Raw genomic sequence first — 10917 nt, forward strand, 5'->3', positions numbered from 1 at the left:
CTGCACCCGACCCAGCGTAGCTAACTCGGCATCCGTGGTAGGACCCGTTGCTGCAGGTCGCTCCGCTCTGCCCACGCTCCTGGTGGACATCGCTCCAGCGCACCACACATGTGCCAGCACTAGCTGTTTTCAACATCAGCTCCAACCATCAAGGTTCAGTGTGGTGAGATTCCATTGACTTTACAATGCATATGGGAATGCTTATGACAGCTGCTGTGGTGATGGCCACTCTTGTGCTACGAACGTATACTGCATAAGGCTTTTTCTGCTTCCCTGATTTGCTGTGAATTGTTGAAACCACTAACCGAGCTTGCAGGACTAACCCTTTTGTTGTGGAGGAATACTTTCTGTGGAACTGTTCTGGAGACTGTACCTTGTGAGCGCTTTATCAGATACACAAACAGTCCCTGGTGTGCATAATATCATGGCCGTGGTGTGCTTGTGTGTGGGTAAATGCGGAGTGACTTATGGTTGTCTGTGGCGGGGTGGCCATCCCATGTTATTTTTAAGCACTCTTTTGTATTTTGTTGAATAAAGCAATCTATTTTATATTTTCTGTATACAAGGGTGTGAGCAGCCTTTATGAGTACTAGTATATAGTAGCTGATTTTTTTAAAAAGCAGACACACATGTCCCTCTATTTTTTGCCACTTTCATTTTGAAATTGTATTATGTTCTAAGAGTGGACAACCGTGTCTGAATATTATAACGGTTTACAGCAGTGAGAGTGACATTTGTCTGTAGAAGGTGGAAACCCGATTAATGAGGGCTAAAGGGTATTATAAGACCCTGAACATTTGCCACATTTTTCATTGCATTGATTGGTCCTTGGAGTAGGAGGATGTTGCAGTGGGATGACCTTGTAGCACAGGTGGAGGGTGATTGTGCACAGACAGCGGTTAGTAGGGACAGGGCCGGAGCTACCATTGGAAAAAATAGGCAGCTGCCCCAGGGCCCCAGAGCCTGTAGGGGCCCCCAAGGTGTCCCTCCCCCATCTTAACTGTTGCTCCCCAGGGACTCTGCAAAGTCTGTTAAGTTGGGAGGTGATTGGGGGAGGGTCAGCAGCCAGCTCAGGGGCCCAGGGGGGAAGTTTGGCAGCAACAAAGGGCCTCTAATGACGCTTTTTGGTCGAGGGGTGTCTGTTGGGGGGCCCCCAGGCTAATTTTGCCCTAGGGCCCCATTGTTACTTGAACCGGCCCTGAGTAGGGATGCAGAGCAGACAATAAACACTGGCTTTCGGAAATTGGAGCGTTTATATGAAAAGAAATCTAGGCTCTGGTGGAATATTAAGTATAACAAAGTATACATAGGAGATCATTTTGCACCACTCTGGCTGAGGCCTCAGGTGTTTCCACACACAAGAGACCTCAGACCAGAATTCAAACGTAAGTGGGAAGCAAATTTTGAAAATTGTGCTCACGTATGTCTGGGTTTAATGAATGATCTGGACGAGGCTGAGCTAGCCACAGTAGAAGAGAACATTGTTAAGATCCCTTCTGAACTGAGTCCGCTATCAGAAGAAACTTTGTATAAGAAAAGGAATGATTTTTTGAATAATCATATTAAAAAATATAACAAGGATTTAGTCATCTTGAGAGATAAGAAATTATTCAACGATAGACTTGCATATAAAACAGGCCAGGCGTACAGGTGGGACTCTCGTCCCGATTACCCAGTAAGACCTAAAGGCCCACAACCTCGTCAGAGACCACAACCAGTAGATACTGCCGAGGAATCTGATTCCTCAGCAGTAAGTGGTGTTTCAGCTACCTCGGCCTCGAGCAATAATTCTATCACAACTAGACGGAGATACCCCACTCGCCATCAGGAGAAAGACAGGGACTTCCCTAAAAAGATCACAAAAAGTACCAAAAATAAATTAAAATGTACCCAGGCCTCAGAGGAAGGTTTGGGGGCAACTGGGGGTATGGCCACCCAACAATCGTCATCCTCTATTTTATCTTTTTTAGAGTAGCGCCGCCCCAAAGGGGCGACCTGACTCACACCATAGCAGAGACATTAAATGTATAACCCCCAATGTCCTAATGAGGAATTACAGGTAATCAACCTCACAGGTGAATCCGTCCCAGAGGCAGTCATGAGACTGCTGGGACGAGGTTTGGGTTTCTGTCCACCGCAGCAACTTGATCGATTTGAATTTGTTGTAGATTTACAATTTTTCTGTAGAAAACTATTTTTTCAATCTATGCTGCGGGACAGAACACCATCTAGACCCACGATCAAAATACCCACTTTGACATCACAAGATCGGGATGCATTGGAAGATCTTAATTTTTTGCTAGCCGAAAACGGCGGGTCGTTTCTGGAGGATGATGATGTAGTTGGGGGGCAGGCACCTATGATTGCCTCGTGTCCTAGATACCCCTTAATTAACAAACAATTTTTTAATCGCTCACAACGCTTTCCACCTGTATCTAGCAATATGGGGTTGCAATGTTTTATTAGGGCCGTAGAGAGAGATACTGCCAATATTGAGATAGGGGATGAGGGCATGTCGAATCTGGGCCGGGATGAGTGTGAGGCTCTGGATCTGATTTTGAGATGACCTGATTGGACGATCAAGCCCTCCGACAAGGGGGGCAACGCTGTCATCATGTCTACTGAACAGTATAGGACTATGTGCCTGGACATTTTGGACTGTGGGGAGTGCTATGTGAGGGTCTCGGCATCGAGGGTTGACAACTGTCAGCCTAAACTGTTTTTATTATTGACACTGCACTGAGGAAAAATATAATTGATGAGAAGATCGCACAGTTTTTTGAAAGTGGGAGACCCTGTACTACCGACGTTTTATGCACTTCCAAAAGTGCACAAGCGCCTTACAAATCCACCAGGACGCCCGACAGTATCGGGAAGGGGCTCCTTAACAGAAAGGGCCAGTATATACGTTGATAAACATCTACAGCCGCATGTACAGGGTCTCCCATCTTATATTAAAGATACTACGCATCTTTTGCGCATCCTAGATGGGGTGCAGGTTCCAGCTGGGACTTTATTGGTCTCCCTTGATGTCGAGGCGTTATATTCTAGCATTCCCCACGGTCCCGGTGTTCAGGCGGTGGCCAACTTTTTACGTGAGCTGGGGGTGCAGGATGCTGCGCATAACTTTTCTGTTACAGTTGCTAGAGTTCGTGCTAGACAACAATGTATTAACATTTGATGGTGAGAGGTTCCTCCAGGTGCAGGGTGCGGCGATGGGGACGACGTGTGCCCCGTTGTACGCAAACCTGTACCTGGAAGACTGGGAACGTGACATTTTTAGGACGACGGCTTGTCGGTGTACCTGTGCCACGTGTTGGCGTGGCACAGGTACATAGACGACATCTTGGTGTTATGGACGGGTACATCGCAGCAGATTACCGAATTTGTCGAGCAAATTAATACAAATAGCCGCAATTTGAATTTCACACTCGATTTCGACGGCCACAGTATACCATTTTTGGATATACGCATTACAATACAACGTGATGGGTATCTGAGTACCACATTGTTTAGAAAAGCGACGGCTACGAACGCTCTCTTGCATGCAGAGAGCTTTCACCCCGCACACACCATTTGGGGAATCCCGATGGGCCAATATTTAAGAGCACGGCATAATTGTTCGGAAGAAGCGACGTTTCTGCAAGAGGCACAGGAATTACGCAATAGTGTTATGTTTGCATGGAGTTTGTGCGCTGCCCCTGGAGCAAAACAGAATCAAACGCACAAACTCGCAACCAGGCAGAGATGTCACTGTTTAGGAAAAAGACTGACAAACCAGGAATAAATGAATAATAAGGATTTATTATTAAATGAAAATAAAAGTAATGCTGTGCATTAACCTCATGCACAGGAACAATCAGCATTGACTTGCAGGCAAAGTATTGTATAGGCATACATGCACTGCAGCATTAATACAGGCAGATATATTCATACAGTTTATATACACCGCAATGATGATACTGGCAGAAGTATTCAGTAAGCATACAAATGTATGAGAATCAGGGTATATACACAAGGACCTCTCTGCATAAGGCGGTTTATGCAGAGAAGATCCAGTGTGTATAACTGTGTGCACACTCACCCTGGAACAAGAATATTATCACCAATATAAATACAGAAATATATACAGGTACAAGATGCACACTCAAGGAGGAGACATACGGATGGTCAGCAAGCATAGGTCATAACAGGAGATCAAAACAGTACAGTAATCGCTAGGCAAAGAATAGTCGGTAATACAAAGCACAAGGTCAACACGGGAGATCAATACAGCAGGGAATCAAGGAACTAGAAAGTATAATACCAGGAACAGGGAACTCAGGGCAGGAAGGCTAGAACCAGGAACAAAGAGCTAGCAACTAGTGAGTTTTCGGGTGTGGCTTAAATGTCATGCTGAGAGACCATGTGACAGCTCAGGCCTCCTCCCTGTCTGTGGAGAGATCTCTAGAAAGTCCGCCCTCTGCTGCTGGGCAGAGGAAAGTTCAGGTTGCAAATTCATGGAGGAGGCTGGTGACATCTGCTGGTGAAGCAAAGTTAGTTCATACACTAAATTTACCAGCAGATGCAGATTGTGACAAATAGATTTAGAGCCCGGGGATACCGGGATAAATATTTGCGGCGAGCCTTTAATAGGGCATTACGGAGCGATAGACGTGATATGCTGCGGCAGCGATACCATCGTCGCGTTGATGACACGAGTCCGTCGTCCCGTTTTTGCACGCGTTTTTGTGCGCAGTACCCTGCACTAAAAAAAATTTAAATAGGCAGTGGTATCTACTTTTGAATGATCCGGTGATAGGGCCTCACGTTCCGCCTAGGCCCAGTTTGACATTTCGCAAGTCCAGGTCTTTGCGAGATGCCTTGGTCCGCAGCCATTTTGTTGGAGTAACTCCCAAGAGACACTGCCCAGTGGTGGGGACGTTCTCCTGTGGAGGATGTGACTTTTGTCGATTTATGCAGGTGGGTAAGGATGTGCGGTTGTCTGGTGACAGGAAACTGATGCTGTCCCATTTTGTCAATTGTAAAACCAAATTGTTTGTCGATCTGTTGATATGCCAATGCGGTGCGTTTATATTGGTAAGACAAAACGAGCACTCCGCGAACGAATGTCTGAACATATCGCCAATATCGAGAAGGGTGACGCACAGTCTCCTGTCGCCAGGCATGTTGCACTCCACCACAATGGAAATGCGAGGATAGTGAAATTTGTAGGTTTAGACTGCATTCACCCTACAATAAGGAGGGGGGGGGGCAATTTGGATCGCCTCCTGCTGCGTTGTGAATCCAGATGGACTTACAATTTAAAGGCATGCTCTCATCCAGGTCTTAATGAACAGCTCAGCTATGCCCACTTTTTGCCGGCGTAGTTGCTGTCTGCGTGCATGGTGCTCTCGCTTCTGTGTGCTGTTGCCCCTCGTCCTGTGCCTAGTGCGGGGGTCCCAGCCGCGACATTCCTCCTACCTAGAAAGGGCCACATTGTCTTAGATGAGGCTTACTAATATGTCGAGATTAGGCATACTTTAATTAAGCAGCTGGTCCTTTGACCCATTGCGTTCTGACACTGGGTTTTGTTTTGGCTCTTATTCCTATATAGTTATTGGGACTCCAATTATCCTGCCTACCCTTTTGAACAACAGGACCATTCTCACACAGCTATACACGCCTTAAAATGACAATGCCTAGAATGTGGCCCACTTAAGGATCAACTCTTTGTAGTTAATACTACCCTGGTAGCGCTTTAGATTATAGTTAATAGTATAAATGTTTGACTTTTTTCTTTATGTTTTGTCCTGGGACGCTCGTCCTGGGCTTTGCCTCTGGTGGGAAGGTAGCAGGATTTAGGTCATTGTGACAGACGAGGCGCATTTTTAGATAAGCTTAGCAGTGTGCTCTGATGCTGGACGACACCTTTAGTTGCCAGTTATTTCCTTGCGCTTGTGTCTGTCGTAATGTATTCTCCTTTCGTTTCTGTCTAGCTACTGCTGACTAGCTGCCCTGCACCTCTGCCATTGGCTGCCTTGGATGTGCCTCCCGGACCTTCATGTGATTGGTTGTGGTGGATGTTTTAGGATGAGTGTGTGCACGGAGGGAAGCCACGCCCCCCTGAGGAAGCCGGCGAAACTGTTGGGAGCATTTCCCCTCTCCCACATGGGACGCCGCACCGCCCCAGCCACCTAGCAGCGGGATCCAGCAGGCGCAATCCATCCGCACTGCACCCGACCCAGCGTAGCTAACTCGGCATCCGTGGTAGGACCCGTTGCTGCAGGTCACTCCGCTCTGCCCACGCTCCTGGTGGACATCGCTCCAGCGCACCACACATGTGCCAGCACTAGATGTTTTCAACATCAGCTCCAACCATCAAGATTCGGTGTGGTGAGATTCCATTGACTTTACAATGCATATGGGAATGCTTATGACAGCTGCTGTGGTGATGGCCACTCTTGTGCTACGAACGTATACTGCATAAGGCTTTTTCTGCTTCCCTGATTTGCTGTGAATTGTTGAAACCACTAACCGAGCTTGCAGGACTAACCCTTTTGTTGTGGAGGAATACTTTCTGTGGAACTGTTCTGGAGACTGTACCTTGTGAGCGCTTTATCAGATACACAAACAGTCCCTGGTGTGCATAATATCATGGCCGTGGTGTGCTTGTGTGTGGGTAAATGCGGAGTGACTTATGGTTGTCTGTGGCGGGGTGGCCATCCCATGTTGTTTTTAAGCACTCTTTTGTATTTTGTTGAATAAAGCAATCTATTTTATATTTTCTGTATACAAGGGTGTGAGCAGCCTTTATGAGTACTAGTATATAGTAGCTGATTTTTTTTTTAAAAAAAGCAGACACACATGTCCCTCTATTTTTTGCCACTTTCATTTAGAAATTGTGGGACATCATAAGTGTTTCAGCAAGCATTAACCAAAGTCTGGAGGTGGGATCATTTCATGTAATAGTCAGGATTACGGAGTTATGTGATGTGAGGTATGTGATGTAGTATGGTTGCATGCAGCACGCACAACAGTTTTGCTTACTTTTTTATATCGAAGACAACCTGAATTTACAAAAAATAAAATGAGATATGAGCCTGTGCACACAACTGCCATCACACATGTTAATTGACCTCAATTCAGAGGACACGTAAACCCACCACACTTTCCTGGAGGACCACTCTGCTTCTCTTCACATCAATCTGTCTTCCAGTTTCTGGATGCCTACCCCTTCCTCAGACCATTTTGCTTCTCAAATGTAAAATATGAGTGAGTTCTAGTGGCAGGATAGCATTTCCCTTCACCACCACATCCTGCTCCATTTAAGTCACACCCCCACTCATAGGTCTGTCAAGTGTAGGAAATGATTACGGATGATACTTTTTGAAAATTAGATGCTGGACTACATTGTTGGACATTGTGGTTGATACGATTACAAATTAAAGGGACTCTGTAACAAAATGTTCAGCCTTATTTCTTCTATTCTATAAGTTCCTATACCTTTTCTAATGTGGTCTGGATTACTGCAGCCTTTTCTAGCTGCACTGTCTCTGTAATATATCTAATCTTATTTTCTTTGTCAAGCTTTGTTGACCCAGGGAGGAATGGGCTCTGTTGTAATGAATACAAGTTAAGCACGCCCCCTGCGGGCTCTGTGTGCTTCGTTTACTCCCCAATCTCTACTCTCAGTTTCAGCGTGTTTGTGTTATGCAGTTTGTGACGCCGAGGGGGGCAGGAAACTGCCCGTCACATGCTGAGAAACTGAGAATCCCAGACTGAAGCGCAGATAATTCACTATGTAATAAAAACTTGTAATATACTGCAACATGAGAGGTGTGTGTGTGTGTGTGTGTGTGTGTGTGTGTGTACACAAACATCACTTCCTGGTTAGCGGCCATGTTTTTTGTTTGTAAGCACTGCCTAAAATTGGCGTTTAAAAGCCAGGATCGCGGCGGGGAGCCGCGGAAACGGCAAAGAGGGATCCAGGAGATCACAGTGACTCGTTTGGTATGTTTTTTTATTGTACCAATCGGTCAGTACAGATTCTCTTTAAGCTTTTTTTTTGAAAATAAGGGCCCTTTCACATGAGCAGTTGATGTGTGTGCTCACCAAGTAGTTACCAAGCAGCAGCGAGCAGTTGCCAGGCAGCAGCAAGCAGTTTCCAGGCAGTAGCAAGCAGTTGTGAGAGGTCGACAGGCATTTGACTGCTTATCAACTGCCCGTATGAAAGGGCCCTAAGAGGCAGAACTGGACATTAGCAGTAAAATAATGTAAAGTGTTAGCTATCTGTTTAGGCAGGAAAAATGTACAAGTAATATAAAGAATTTACAACATACACAAAGTTTACTCTTTGAGGCTGCTTTCACAGTAAGACGTTACAGGCGCACGTTAGTGCAGCCTGTAAAGCTGGCTACTAACGGTCCAATTTCTAGTGAAAAATCGTTCGAGCGATCAGAAATTCTGATCGGACGAAAAATTGTTCACTACACCATCAACTAACCAATCATTGCTTCCTATCTATCACGACCACCAAGAAAATCCAAATTTTCGTTCGACGAAAATTCATTCGGGCGACATTTTTTTCACTTGTTCATAATCGATTGTGTCCACCAATGGAGCTTATTTACAACCAATTCGATCAGAATTTCTGATCGCTCGAACGATTTTTCGCTAGAAATTGGACCGTTAGTGGCCAGCTTAACGCAGCCTTACCGCACAGTAATGAAAAATCAATGGGCTGTTCACAGTGCCCACGTTGCGTTACATTTATTTTTTTCTCAATTAAATCTTTTATTGAATAAAAAAAATAGAACAAAGTAATACAAACATACCAGCTTGATATGAAAAAGAATACTTAACAGAAACATCTGAAAGACAATAACAATATCGTATCTGTTAGTTAAACTAAATGTCTTATTATAGTACATAACCAGCAGAAATCATAAGATGAACTAGTAGTCGGGTTTACATAACTAAGCTCTGAGAGTTGAGTAAGTCTACTAGAGCTTCATGAGTACTTCCATTCCACCACTGTGCCGCAGACGTAAGGAAGAAGAGGATAGAAAGGAGATGAGAAGAAGGAGAAAGTAAGAGAAGGAGAGAGCAGAAGGGGATGAGGGGGAGGGAGATTCAGGGTGGGGAGGGGAGTATCTTCATGTAAGGAGACAGGACTTCTATTCCTGAGAGCATTGGAAATCTCCCCACACCGACCATGTAATTGAGTATTGTTCGTTTCTGTCTTGAGAGAGCAGAATGGACGTCTCTAAAGAGTCTATGAAGTCCACTCTTTTGATCCAGTTTTTAATGAAGGGCAGTGAGGCAGACTTCCAATTGGCCGGGATCAGAGCTCTGGCCGCATTGATCATGTGGATTGTCAGGGACTTTTTGTAGGTTTTTAGAGGTTCCATAGTCGCATGTAGAAGAAAAGTCTCAGGCGAGAAGGCGATCCTGTCGCAAAGAATTTTTTCCATAAGATGATGAACCTGTCTCCAGAAAGGGACAATTATTGGGCAAGCCCAGAAAATATGGAGCATTGGCCATCATGTAGTCCACATCTCCAACAAATATTAGAAACAGAGGGAAAAATTTTGTGAAGAAGAGAGGGAGTTTTATACCATCTTGAGATGATCTTATAGCCTAGTTCCTGGGTGTTAACACACAAGGACCCCTTATGATTTAAGGCGAATATTTTATGCCATTGATCCTCCTCTATTTCCTTTCCTAGGTCTGTTTCCCAATGGACTTGAAACTTTAGCTTAGAGGGGTCTGCTCTATTCTGCAACATCTGATATAAGAGTGAAATGAGGTGACCAGGTTTATTTTTCAAGAGAATAAGGTTCTCAAAGGTTGTTAAGGCCTTTGCCCAATTGAATTTGTGTCTCAGCGAGTTCAAGTAGTGGCAAATTTGAAAAAATTGCCATTGTGTAAGAGCTATGTCCTCTCGAAGGGCGGACATGGCTAGGAAAGATTTGACTGTCCCTTGGGATATGAATTCGTGGACCCTTGGAGTATTGCCTGATGGCCAGTTTTGTAGAAAGGGAATGTCTGTTGCAGGAGGGAAGCTAGGGTTGTCTATCAGAGGTGTTAACTTCCCAGGGAAGGATGCCAAGCACATTGCCACCAGACTCTTACGTATTGACCCTGCGGAAGCAAGCACCAGTGGGTTGCCCCATGAGAGCATATCTTTTCTCGAGTTCTCCACCCATCCTAATGCGACAGACTTTATTCCCACTGAATCTTGTTGTACTAGAACCCACGCTTTGGGATTTTCTTTATTTGCCCATTCAACCACTCGGCAAATTTGTGAGGCCAGGTGGTACTTGTATAGGTCAGGGAGCGCCAGTCCTCCCTCCTCTTTTGGGTATGACAGAATTTGTCTTTTGATCCTGGGGGGTTTATGACCTCATATAAATTTGTTGATATGTTTTTGGAGGTCTTTGAGGAATATTGGGGGCAAAGTGATAGGGAGGCATTGGCTAACATACAAAAAGCGAGGAAGGAGGTTCATCTTGACAGAGGCCATGCGCCCAAACCAAGAGAGACTTTTTTGAAGGCCCCATCTGGCTAGATCTGATTTTAGTTCTTTGCCTAACACGGCAAAGTTTAAAGAGAATAAATCTTTCAGGTTGTGGGGTATGTTAATACCCAGGTATTTAAGGGAGGCCTTTGCCCACACAAAAGAAAATGCATTTCTGCGGAGCATGACCGTGGAGTCAGCAAGAGAGACGTTGAGTGCATTAGACTTATTAAAATTGATTCTTGAGATTGGATAATGTTCCAAATTGTTTAAATCTGTTGATGAGATTGGGTATAGACGTCAGAGGATCTTGTAGATAAAACAGCAGGTCGTCTGCAAATGCTGACACCACGTGGTAGGAAGGGCCAATCTGAAGTCCCTTAATGGATTTGTCTTCCCGTATGGCATTGAGGAAG

The sequence above is a fragment of the Hyperolius riggenbachi genome, chromosome 2 (assembly GCF_040937935.1).
Source record: "Hyperolius riggenbachi isolate aHypRig1 chromosome 2, aHypRig1.pri, whole genome shotgun sequence".
Classification (NCBI taxonomy): domain Eukaryota; kingdom Metazoa; phylum Chordata; class Amphibia; order Anura; family Hyperoliidae; genus Hyperolius; species Hyperolius riggenbachi.